This window comes from Cetorhinus maximus, chromosome 6 (assembly GCF_964194155.1).
Source record: "Cetorhinus maximus chromosome 6, sCetMax3.hap1.1, whole genome shotgun sequence".
NCBI classification, from domain to species: Eukaryota; Metazoa; Chordata; class Chondrichthyes; order Lamniformes; family Cetorhinidae; genus Cetorhinus; species Cetorhinus maximus.
In genome coordinates, this window is record NC_135884.1 from 11,969,682 (window position 1) to 11,982,235 (window position 12,554).

At 43.3% G+C, this 12,554-nt stretch overlaps 1 protein-coding gene across 1 annotated transcript in view; it reads right to left on the reverse strand.

Annotated features, from left to right (window-relative positions):
* Positions 1-12,554, reverse strand: part of twf2 (twinfilin actin binding protein 2) — a 119,449-nt gene that overhangs the window by 69,872 nt on the left and 37,023 nt on the right. The gene's annotated exons all lie outside the window — the stretch shown is intronic.

Sequence of the window (12,554 nt, forward strand, 5' to 3'; positions counted from 1 at the left end):
TGCACAGACTTGCAGGATCTGCATCCTATGGTTACACACTATCTGCATGTTCATGGAGTGGAATCCCTTCCAGTTGACGAAGGCTCCTGGCTCATCCACTGGCATCTTGATGGCCACGTGTGTGCAATCGATTGTACCCTGGACGTGGGGGAACCCAGCAATCGCAGCAGAGCCTCTGGCTTGTTGTGCCTGGCTGGCCTCATCCGAGCGGTAATGAATGAAAATCAATGCACGCCTGAGCAGAGCGTCTGTCACCAGCTTGACACAACTGTGGACAGCTGATTGGGAGGCTCCACAAAGATCACCCACTGACCCCTGGAAAAAGCCGGAGGCATAGAAGTTGAGGGCAACCGTGACCTTCAGTGCCACTGGTATGGGGTGTCCACCCACACAGTTGGAGCTGATCTCAGGGCCGATCATCTGACAGATGGAGGTCACTGTCTCCCTGGAGAGACGGAGCCTCCTTCGGCACTGCACGTCAGACATACTGAAGTTGCTGCATCACCGCCTGTAAACCCTGGCAGCAGGGTAGTGGTGTCTTCTGCGGCCCCTTCCGCCTTGGACTTCCTGTTGGCCCTGCGCCCCTTGTACCTGTCTTCCCACAGGTGGCTCCCCTGGAGGCTGAATATGGACTCCTGGCCTCCTCCCCCATCTGGCCCTCCCTTCCTCCTAAGAAGAGGTGCCTCTAGTGGAGACCACAATCCCCATTCCCAGGCTAAGGGAAGGCTGTCCGATACCTGGAAGGCCCCAAGTGTTATGACTCCTCCAGAGTCCTGAACTGAAGCCTGTTCTTTCTGTCAAAGCAGCTCTGAAGCGAAATGAAGTTGTCCTATTCACACAAGCAAGTAATAAACTAAAGTTCTAATAACTCGCATTAGCGAGCCCACTCACCCCTCTTATCCTGCCCATGGATGAGGTTTTTAAAAACGTGGCCTACCTGCCTGCCTATTGCGCCCGTGCGACGCAATGAAAATCGCACGGGCTGCGAAAAATTGTCTTCGATTGCTGCCTCAAGGGCCTTAACTGGCCCGTTAATTAATGGCGGGCGCGCCTTGGAACTCATAGCGCCCACCTTCCGAAATATCGCGACGGCGCACGGTGATGTCGGGACACACGCCTGGTATGTTGGGCCCACCCCCGCAGGCTGTCTGGAAAATTCTGCCCAATACGATCAAAAGAGTATCATCTTAAAGGCCGTGTAGGAAGAAATACCTGGGAGTGAATGTACACAAATCTTTGAAGTTGGCAGCACAAATTGAGAAGGCTATTACGAAGCATATGGAATTCTTGGCTTTATTAATAGAATACAAAAGCAAGGAAGCTATGCTAAACATTTAAAAGAATAGTGGATAGACCTCAGCTGAAGTACTGTATTCAATTCTGGGCACCACACTTTGGGGAGATGTCAAGGTCTCAAGAGGGTGCAGAAGAGATTTATTAGAAATAAGGTTCTTCAATTATGTAGAGTGACTGGAAAAGCTGGCGTTGTCCCGAGAGTAAAAATGGTTAACATGAGATTTCATAGAAGTGTTCAAAATCATGAATGGATTTGATAGAGTAAATAAGGAGAAACTATTTCCAGTGGCAGACACAGCAAGTTGTTGTGGTTTAGAAGGCACTGCCTGAAAGAGTGGTGGAAGCAGATTCAACAGTAACATTTAAAAGGGGAAACTGGCTAAATTTTAGAAGGGAAAAAAAAACAAGGCTATGGGGACAGAGCAGCGGAGTGGGATTAATTGGATACCTCCATCAAATTGGCTTCAGAGGCTAAATGGCCCCTTCCGTGCTGTATCATTCTACAATTCTATCAGGTTGCTTGAGTATCAATTGTCACCATTTTTTTGAAACAGTGACTGCTTGCAAGGCGAAGTAACTGATCTCCTGTTCACCTCCTTGTTTTGAGATCTGGCATGTTAGCAGCGCAGCATCATAAACAGATGTCGAAGCAAATTCTGTTTCAGTCTTAGGTCTAGACAGGCCGCATTTCAAAATTATAGGAAATGAATTCCACTCTGTAACAGGAGCTTGCTTGGAAAGCTGTTGTCAGCTTGCTGGAAGCATGAGAATTAAACTCAAGCTCCTAAAAAGGTATCTCCCAAGATTCCTGAACTTTTACACCTTCATAGATTATCACAGTGTCATGTATGTGTACACAATTCAAATTAATGAACCAACAGGTTTCTGTCAGAAGGCGCTGTGAAAGCTCGGTTGTTAAAAATGTGTATGAGATCCTTGGTTTTATAAGTAAAGGTGTAGAGTAGAAAAGTAAGAAAGTTATGCTAAACCTTCATAACAGCACTATTTAGGGCTTAGCGGAGTATGGGTAATGTGTTCAATTCTGAGCAGTAGACTTTAGGATGGATGTGAAGGCTTTGTAGAGCTTGCAGAAGAGATACTAGGGATGAGGGAGTTCAGTGACATGGAGAAGTTGGAATTGTTCTCCTTCGAGGAGGGAAGATTAAGGAGTACTAGAGAAATTTAAATTTCTGACTAGACCAGAAAGAGACAGGAGTTTAACCTTGAAATCCAATTAGAATAACTATCCATTTACATGTGTTCAGTTCCTGAGATTCCGCTACAAACTCATAAATTTGGATCGTCGGCACAATATACAAGAGAAAAAATTATTATTTCTGACCATTATAGCATTTTTTGAAAATGACACCCATTCCTAGAACAGATTGTTCAAAGAAAGAAACATATTGTTCTCATTAGAACTTGCCTATCTCAAACACAGTTGGAATCAGGCCCTACTTACGAGTAATCTTAGAAGGCTAAACTGTTGAAATAGCAAATCACAAACAAGCTGACTTTGAAATTTTGAAATCAGCTGAGATGTGGTCCTTAATGTGCAGCCAACTACCACAGACATCTTTCACACTAAAGTGAACAGGTATTAAGGAAATCAGTTTTTCATTGTGTTTCATTTTCTCCAAATGTACTGACCCAAATTTGACATGATGTTAGTGCTCATGCACATTAACATTTTCCAATATTTTCTTCAGGCACATGACCAAAACTAACAGCCTCAACTAATGAAACCTCACAGGAATGGAACCAGGACCTTCCCAAAATCTGGCATCAGAAGGCAGTATAAAAAGGTAAACCTTTCATTTAAAAATGGTAATACAGTTATATGTAATTTATTTAGTTGAATTTAATGAGTCAATGGGCAGAATTGTCCCAGATTTGGAAAAAGTGCGGTAGCGGGCAGGAAAATTACCATTTTATCCGCCCACTGCAAGGTGGGTTTTCATGCCGTGTCATCCTATTCCTGCCTCATTAATTATGCAGCCACAGGAAACATGCCATCTCACTGGCGGGCGGTCTCTGATTTGCCTGCCACTCCGTTACCTCGCCGTTTCCTCACGCAGGGCGCAATATTTAAACTGCAGCTGCGTGCATGCTTCTCAATGTTTGCAGCTCAGGACTGCTCCAGTGAAGACATGGCCCCAAAAGCCAAGAAGAGTGCAGCCCCCCGATTCAGTGACACATCCCTGGGATGCCTTCTCAATGCCGTGGAGGTCCGCCACGATGTCCTCCATCCCCGCTCTGGCCACAGGAAGCCCATCAGTCTCACCACTCTGGCTTGGGAGGTGGTGGCAGAAGTGGTCTGTGCCAATTCTCCACACAAGAGCCCAACCATCCAGTGCAGAAAACGAATGAATGATCTCATCAGTGTCACCAGGGTAAGGCAGCCATCTTATCACTCGAAACTCTCACACTCACAAGGCCATCACATATTCACTGGCATCTCACCCATTGCCAGCTCAAGGGACATCACCACTCACTCTCTCATACACACCCTCACATCTCCATCTGGCCTCATCTCCTCTGGAGGCTGCCTCCTCAGCCCTCACCACCTTGAAGCCAATTGCACAGATCAACATGTGCCCCACACACATCCTGGGATACCCTCCTTCCCCAGTGCAGCCCTCGCCCTGCAGCCTCTTCCCTTGCCTGAGGCCACATTTCCCCCTTCCTCAAGCAAGTCCTAGCCCTGCAGCGGTTGAAACGCCACCCTGCCTTTCAGCTGATCTGGTACGTACAGACCTGCCAGTGAGCCCCCTAAAAGTGATGTGGTGCTGCCTGAAGCAAGGTAGACAAACAAACCTTGAAGTCCCGAGTGAAGTGCGACTCGCTAGGTACATGTCACTTATGTATAGTTGTGATGCACAGGTCATCCAGCGTGAGGGGATGATCCCGACGAGCAATGCTTATAATGACATGCTAAAGTATTTAAATTAGGTTCCTGATGAGTGGCGGCAGGAATCATGGCCCACCATTGATGGGTGGAGCGGACAATCACAAACTGGTTTCACGACGGCGTGAAACCGATTTTCGGCCTTCTTGCCATATTGTCCACCTTCCATGATGTCTGACACCAATGGGTCCAGAAAATTCCAGCCAATATCTCATTTATCAATAAATTGCATATTTGGATCAGGATTGCCAGAAGTCAAATAAAAACAGTCAATTTGTAAACCACACTACAATGGGCAAGAATAGAAACACTGAACAAAAACAGAAAATTAACAACTTGTAAATGTACTGTTGCTTCCAAGTGAAATGTAACAATTATTTATTGTGTATAACATTATGAATTGGACAGGGGAAAAAAAGTGGGTGAAGGCACGGGTCATTATAGTTTAATGTTTACAGCAGGCACTTAAGTAGAATCACATTACTCAAATATTCTGTCTTAATGCTGCTCCTCCTCACTTCTCCTTGAACAGGAGGGAAATGATCCATTCCACATACATATCCATTATGTTGCTACTTGGTTGAGATATCGAGATTCAAAAGTGAAGTGTGTGAAGAAATTTGCTCTCTAAACAGTTTTCCCTCAGATGATACATAAGAACATGAGACCGAGGAGTAGGCTACACGGCCCCTCGAACCTGCTGCATCATTTATTATGATCATGACCGATCTGATTTTGGCCTCAACTCCTTTCCTGCTTGTTCCCCATAACCCTGGACTTACTTATAGATCAAGAATCTGGCTATCTCAGCCTTAAATATATTCAATGACTCAGCCTCCACAGATCTCTGGGGTAGATAATTCCAAAAATTTACCACCCTCAGAAAAGAAATTCCACCTCATCTCCTTCTTAAATCTGTGACCCCTTACTCTGAAACTGTGTCTCCTTGTTCTAGATTCCCCATGAGGGGAAAACATCCTGTCAGCATCTGCCTTATCAAGCCCCCTCAGAATCCTATATGCTTCAAAAAGATCACCTCTCATTCTTCTAAGCTCAACCTTTCCTCATAAGACAACCACTTCATCCCAGGAATCAACCTAGTGAACCTTCTCTGAACTGCTTCTAATGCAAGTAAATCCTTCTTTAAATAAGAAGAGCAAATCAGTATGCAGTACTCTAGGTGTGGTCTCACTAATGCCCTGTACAGTCATAGCAAGACTTCCCTAGCTTTATATTCCATTCCCTTGCAATAAAAGCCAACATTCAATTTGTTTTCCTATTTACTTATTGTACCTACTTGCTTTTTTTTGTCTTTTATGCATGGGACACACAAATGCCCCTGTACCACAGGATTCTGCAGCCTCTCTCAATTTAAATAATATTTTGTTTTCTATCCTTCCTACCAAAGTGGATAACCTCTCATTTTTCCATGTTCTACTCCATCTGTCAAATTTTTTCCCACTCATTTAACCCATCTTTATCCATTTGCAGACTCTCTGGGCTGAATTTTTAGGCCCCGAACAGAAGTGCAAGCACAGAAGACCAAAGGCATGAAAATTCATGCTGCTGGCCAGCACCATCCTGCATCCAGGCCATTTTTCCCAGAGGTGGGATGGGGGGTTGTGGGGAGGTAGGTAGGCAGCAGTTCTACTTGCCACAAGTTTTAAACTTTAAAAAGTTGGAGGAGGGGGCACCTCTATCTTGAGGCTCCCTCTCTCTTACTTACCTGAAAAGGCAGACTGCTGCTTCTTCAGTGCTGGAGGACCTCCTACTGGCCCTTCAGTTTCAAGACCCTGCCCGCTGTCCTTAATTAGATGGCGAGCCTGTTCTCAGGGCCCATAATTGGCATTTGAGGAAAATCATTGTCGGGTGACTGTTTCTCCAACAGTGTAGACTTCTGACACCCATTTGATCCTGCTGTCAGGGTCCCAAAACCTGAGAGAAAAATCCTGCCCTTTGCGCCATCCTCGCTACTTGCTTTCTTACGTATCTTTGTATTGTCAGCAAATTTGGCCACAATACACTCAGTCCCTTCATCTAAATCATTCATATAGATTGTAAATAGTTGAGAACCTAGGACTGATCCCTGTGGTACCCCACTAGTTACAGTTTGCCAACTTGAAAATAGCCCATCTATCCTGACTGTTTCCTGTTCATTAGCCAATCCTCTATCCATGCTAACATATTACCTCCAACACCATGAGCTCTTGTCTTGTGCAGTAACTTTTAATATGGCACTTTATCAAATGCATTTTGGTAACCCACTACTTTATCCGCCTTGCTCATTATATCTTCAAAGAACTTGAATAAATTTGTCAAACAAGATTTCCCTTCCATAAAACCATGGTGATTCTGCTTAATTATGTTATGACTTTCTAAACACCCTGCTACTACTTTCTTAATAATGGATTCCAACATTTTCGCAATGACAGATATTAGGCTAACTGGTCTACAGTTTCCTGCTTTCTGTCTCCTTCCTTTCTTAAATAAGACGTTACCTTTGCGATGCAGCAGTGATCAACCAACTCAGTTCTTAGGGCAAAGTTGAATGAAACATCAATAATTTGCATTTATATAATGTCTTTAACATAGTAAAACATTACAAGGTGTTTCATAGGAGTTATCCAATCAAATCTGACACTAAGTCACATAAGGAGATATTTAGGCAGGTGACCAAAAACCCAGTCAAAGGGGGGTTTTTAAGGACATCTTAAAGAAGGAAAGAGAGGTAGAGAGATTTGGGGAGGAAATTCCAGGGCTTAGGGCCTAGGCAGGACCAATAATAGGGTGATTAAAGTCAGAGATGTGCAAGGGGCCAGAATTGGAGCAGCACAGATATCTCAGAGGGTTATCGAACTGGAGGAAGTTTCAGAGCTAAGGATGGGTGAGGCCATGGACAGACTTGAAACCAAGGATGAGAATTTTAAAATCGAGGCCATAAGCCAGTGTAGGCAGCTGTGATGGTGAACAGGGCTTGGTGGAAGTTAGGATATGGGCAGCAGAGTTTTGGAGGATAACATGCTAGCCAGGAGAGCACTGAAATAGTTAAGTCTAGAGGTAACAGAAAGGCGTGGATGAGATGAGGCAGGGATGAAGATGGGTGATCTTACTGAGGTGAAAGCTGGTGGTCTTTATGAAGCAGAAGACAAAAAGATTCATGAATGGTTTCTTTCAGCCTCCTCCAGTTGCCAGCAAGAGAGATGGAGTAATTGGCTAGGAATGGAGATTGTGGCAAGGCCATTCACTCTCCCCAATATTTAATTGGAGAAAAATTATGTTCATTCAGTACTAATTGTCAGACAAATAGCATGACAAATCAGAGACTGTGGAGGTGTCAAGAGAATTTGGTAATGAGGTAGAGCTGGGTGTCATTAATGTACATGTGAAATCTGACACATTCAGATGTTATCTAGAACCACTATGTAAATGCGAAATGGAAGAGGGCCATGAACAGAGACTGCAGATGCAATGTGGGAAGAAAAGCCATTGCAGGTAATTCTCTGGCTACGACCAGGTGAGGGCAGTTCCACCCAGTTGGGCATTGGAGGAGCAACTTTGAAGGAAGATGGTGTGGTCAACTGTGTCAAAGGTTGTAGACAGGTCAGGAATCAGGATTAGGGATAGGTTAACAAAGTCACAGTCAGATTGGGTATCATTTGTGACTTTGATAATGGCTGTTTCAGTGGTGTGATGGGGAGGAAACCTGATTGGAGAGTTCCGAACATGACGTTGCTCCAAAATTCATGTCTATCCATCTCTCCTGCAAGACTGCGGCTGAAATTTGAATTTCCCAATTAAAAGTCCAAGATAATTTGGAGTTTTGCAGTTACCATCTAGATAAAAGGAACTCAAAGAACTTTATGTATGCTTCACAGCCCAAGCAAGTTATAATGCAGAGAATTTTGAATGCTTTTCTGTAGTATTGTGATTGTTACCAGAAATGACACCGATATTGAGTGCAAGAAAGATGTCATTACAAGTCTGGTTTAGATTAGTCTAGTTTTCCATTCTGTAAGACAAATATATTTTATTTTCAATTTGATCACATAATATTAGATATATCTCACTCACTGCAACTAACAAAATATAAATTCTCTTCACAGATTAATATCTCATGGCTTATGTTAGCAAATACATATTTCTGTTACGGACCAGTGGATAAACACAGCTTAATATGGTGCTGTTATACAGAACAGTTAGTAAACACAGCTTACTGACGTAACATTACCTGGTCATTATATTGTAACCGAGTATTAACCCCTTTTCTTGTAGCAGGGTGGAAAATATACCAATCCCACAGTAACAGACCCACCCTCCCAGATTACACTGGTGAGTAAAGCTGGCTGGTCAATCATTAACAGTGCCTAGGAGTATTGCTGAGCTGCCTGGTTGAGCTAGAAGATAACTTGAATTTGCTTTATAGAGTTGACTTGGCTTTGAACTCTTATCACCAAGAATGTCACCTTGGAGCCATCTTGACTTCTGAGAAAGAAGGCCAATAATGATGGTTATTTCAATACAGTGGGGATATCAAATGAGGAGGAGGATGAAAGTGTAGGATGATGTATTGGGGGTTCAGAGAAAAGAGAATAAAAGTTGAAAAGTTGAAATCATGCTTCCCTCCCTCTGGAGGTGCCCCACAGCCCCCAATAACTTACGACATGGAATAGATGGATTAATATTAAAATTATTTACTCTACAGATTAATACAGCAAGGCTGTGTAAAATACATAAAAATATAAAACTTGATTATTAAATGTTTGATTTATAAAGGCTTTAATTTATCAAATAAGGAAAAAATTGGGGGTGGGGGAAACTGCCTGATTACACCTCCATCCCAAGATAAAAACAGACTGCTACAGCCCTTCATGCATTGAAAGGGGGAAAAAACCCACTTTAGCCTGAGATAATATGAGCATAGCTCCCTCCATGCACGTTGTAGACAAATGTTGAGCGCCCATTCTTCTCCCCCGTTTTTGCTTCTCATTTCAACCCTCTTTTCTTTCTGCTTTTCCTTCCCCCCCTTTCTCACATCTTCCCATCTTCCCACTCCACACCCAAGCTCTGCCACCCCCAATGAGGCAAATGTTGGTCTCATCTCTCTTCCATTCTCTCCCTTTCTTCTTTTCTTCCCTTTCCTCGCTTCATACCTTCCTTCTCTCTCCTCCCTCATTCTCTCCCATCTTTCCTCTTTCTTCGAAAGTTTCTGGAATATAAGTGTCAGTTATCAGACAAGACTGGCCTGTTGCAGAAGTTACAGGCCTCACCAGAACATTGCTGAGACCATTATCCTCACTGGGAGAGTAATTAATGCTGATGGGGAAGATTTAAATTAATATGGTAAGGGGGAAACAAAAAAACAACGAAGGAAAAAAAAATGTGCAAGCAATGTAGGAAAGATAAAAAGGAAGTGAATAAACATTTGAAAAAGGCTGAGAAATGGGAATATGTGGATGGTTCAATCAGCGAGCTGACACAGCCACTGAGCTAAATGGTCTCCTTCTGTGTTGTAAAACTGTGTGATGTGTACAGTAATGGATCTAAAATCTTGGATTTGTTTAAGATAAAGTCAATAGTGGGAAACGGTAATTTTTTTATTGGATGGAGAGCTAAATGTCAGTCAAATGGTTTCCTTTCTGCATGTATCTTCTGATCTTATATCCTGTTCATGAATGTGTGAGAAATGCTAGAAAGATATTCTGGGCGATTTCTGGCTATTCCACTGGCAAACCTGTTTCCTATGTTATACACATTTGGAACCTGTTATTGAATACGTTGATGACTTATCTGTCATTGTCTTGAATATCGCCAAAGCTGTTGACAGGCTTTGTCATTGAAAGCTATGAAAATCTACATCTAGAATAGATTTAAAGCAGAATTGGACAGGTATGGGTTTCATAGAAAGTTGCTGAGGGGAAGAGAGCTGCTGGGCACTAAAGAATGTCTATAGATGGAAGGAGCATTCCAAATCAAGAAATGGAGGCTGTTGATTAGACTTGAGAGACATGAAGTAACCATGGGTGGAATATTATGGCTCGCCCTGCACCCCGCCCTCCCCCCTTCCCCCGAAGCAAAGTAGGCATGGAGCTGACCCTCTCCACACCGGCCTGCCCTGCCGCAAAAGGGCTGCAGGTGGGCTAAATGGGCAGCCTGTGGAACATCTGCCCTTTACTGGGGAAGAAGTCCTGCCCTCGGGATCTGCCAGCCAATCCAAATGGCCGTCAGCTCCCATCAGTCCTGGCAGTGGCAAGAGAGCATTGGTGGACATTGCTGGGACTGCGACGAGGAAGCAGAAGAAAGCACGTGGATCTCTGGAAATGGGTAAGTTCACAGTCTAGGGCAGGGAGGGTTTGGGCAGGTTAGGTAGTGGTGGGTAGGGGTGGTGGGTTTAAGGCAGCAGGCAGGTAGGAACAAAAGGAGGGGGCGGGGGGGGGTCCTATCTTAGGGGAGCCACACACTAATCTACAAAGAGCAGTTCCCGAAGATTGAACTCCCCCTTTCTTTCCAACCTTTGAAGAATTTGTGTAAAATAACAAGCTGCCCACTCCTGCCTGACTGCCCTCGCCAAACATTTTATGATGTGGGCAGCATATTATCAGAGTCAATTGGCTTGGTAACGAGCTTAATTGACCATTGATTATTTATTTAAATATGATGGATGCCTAGCCCCCACCACCACCCCACTATTATGGAGGTGAGCTTGGGGGTGGTGGGCAGGAAGGTGTTGGGATGGGCACCAGCTCTATTTTACATGCCCCCTGCCGAAAACAGCCCTATGTCTTAGAGGAATCAAAAAGAACCAGACTGGTCTGTAGATGGGTGTGGAGAAGGCCAAGATGTTGTGATTTTGCCACAGCATTATAGAGGCTGTTGATCTGAAAGAAGTTGATTTTAGATTGAATTCATTAGCAAGAGAATGGATAAGGTTGGAGAATGCTGATGTGAAGAAGAAAACACTGAGAGGAGGGACCTTTGAGAATCATCGAGTTTGTGGATAAGGAGCCAATGGATGAGCCAGCAAATACAACATAGATAGAGCAAAAGTAAGAAGAAACTAGACAGTCAGTAACATAGCTTTGGTGAGAAGTCATGGTGGTGGTGAAGTCTTCAATAGCGGATTCCACAGGTGCATAATGTAGGCAACAAGACTATAGATGCGATATTTTTGCCAAAAAATTATATATTAGTCCTGAATTTTCAAGTTGATGGATAGTTTGGGAATTAACAGCAGCTTCCTTAACTTTTGGAAAATGCGACTTGAAAACGGCAAGTGTCACAACAGAATGTTGTTCTATCAGCTGAGTCCAGACCAGCCAAACCCATTAGCTGCACGCACTATTTTAAGCACAGCCTGCAGCTGTCATCACTTTAAGAGCAAGGTGACAAGTCCCATCATGTCGCTCAAGTCACCTGACATCACTACATGTTCAGTGCCCACCCTCCCTCCCCCCACCATCACCACCCCAACCCCCTTCCCAATTCTGAGTTGCTTCATACAGCTATTTCACCATGGAGCAAATAAATCCCAGCAAAGCACATACTGTTCTGAATCTATGTTTTTCAGTGTATTGTAACAACAAGCTAGGCATCGATTAACAGAAAAATATCCTCTGAAATTTACTGATGCAATACTTATCCAGATTATCTCTTAATAACAATCAAAAATATCAGATAAAATAATTGATCGTAGAGAGGAATACATTGTAAAGATAGATATATTGGACCTTGGTTCCCTTCTTCCTTTGTAGACTTCTCTCTGCACTATATAATCCCTTAGGTGATAATTAGACTGGTGAACTGGTAAGGTATCAGTCAATGCCACTCTAACTAGTCACCAGGAGATGGCATTCAGGGTGAGTTATACTCAGCATCCCTTCACTTTCATAAGAGAGTGGGGTGGGTGGTTAATAGCAAATAGCTTGGATTAATCATGCATAGAACTGAGTGTTTGGGGAGTTGCAAATCCACATCCTGACTCTCCATGCACAACACATTGGTAAACATGTTACACCATTTGGTACATCTTTTTTTAAAAAAGACAAGTGAGTAGGATTTCCATCCCCCCACCCCACCCACCACCACAAAAGTTAATAGAATTTGACCTTCATATATAATAATGTGCCATTATGTAACAAGGGATGCCAATATGCCAGATATTAATTTAATTTGCCAGTTAAAGAATACATTCACATTTTATTTGCTGAATTTCAGCAATTGCAACTCCTCCTCATCATCAAAACTCTCAAAGCCCCATCACGAAATGAGAGAATGGATGTTATATAGGACTGCAATATTTGAAAATGAAGTCCCTTGAAGAAATCTGATGTAATCTTTAAAAGTAAATAGTATA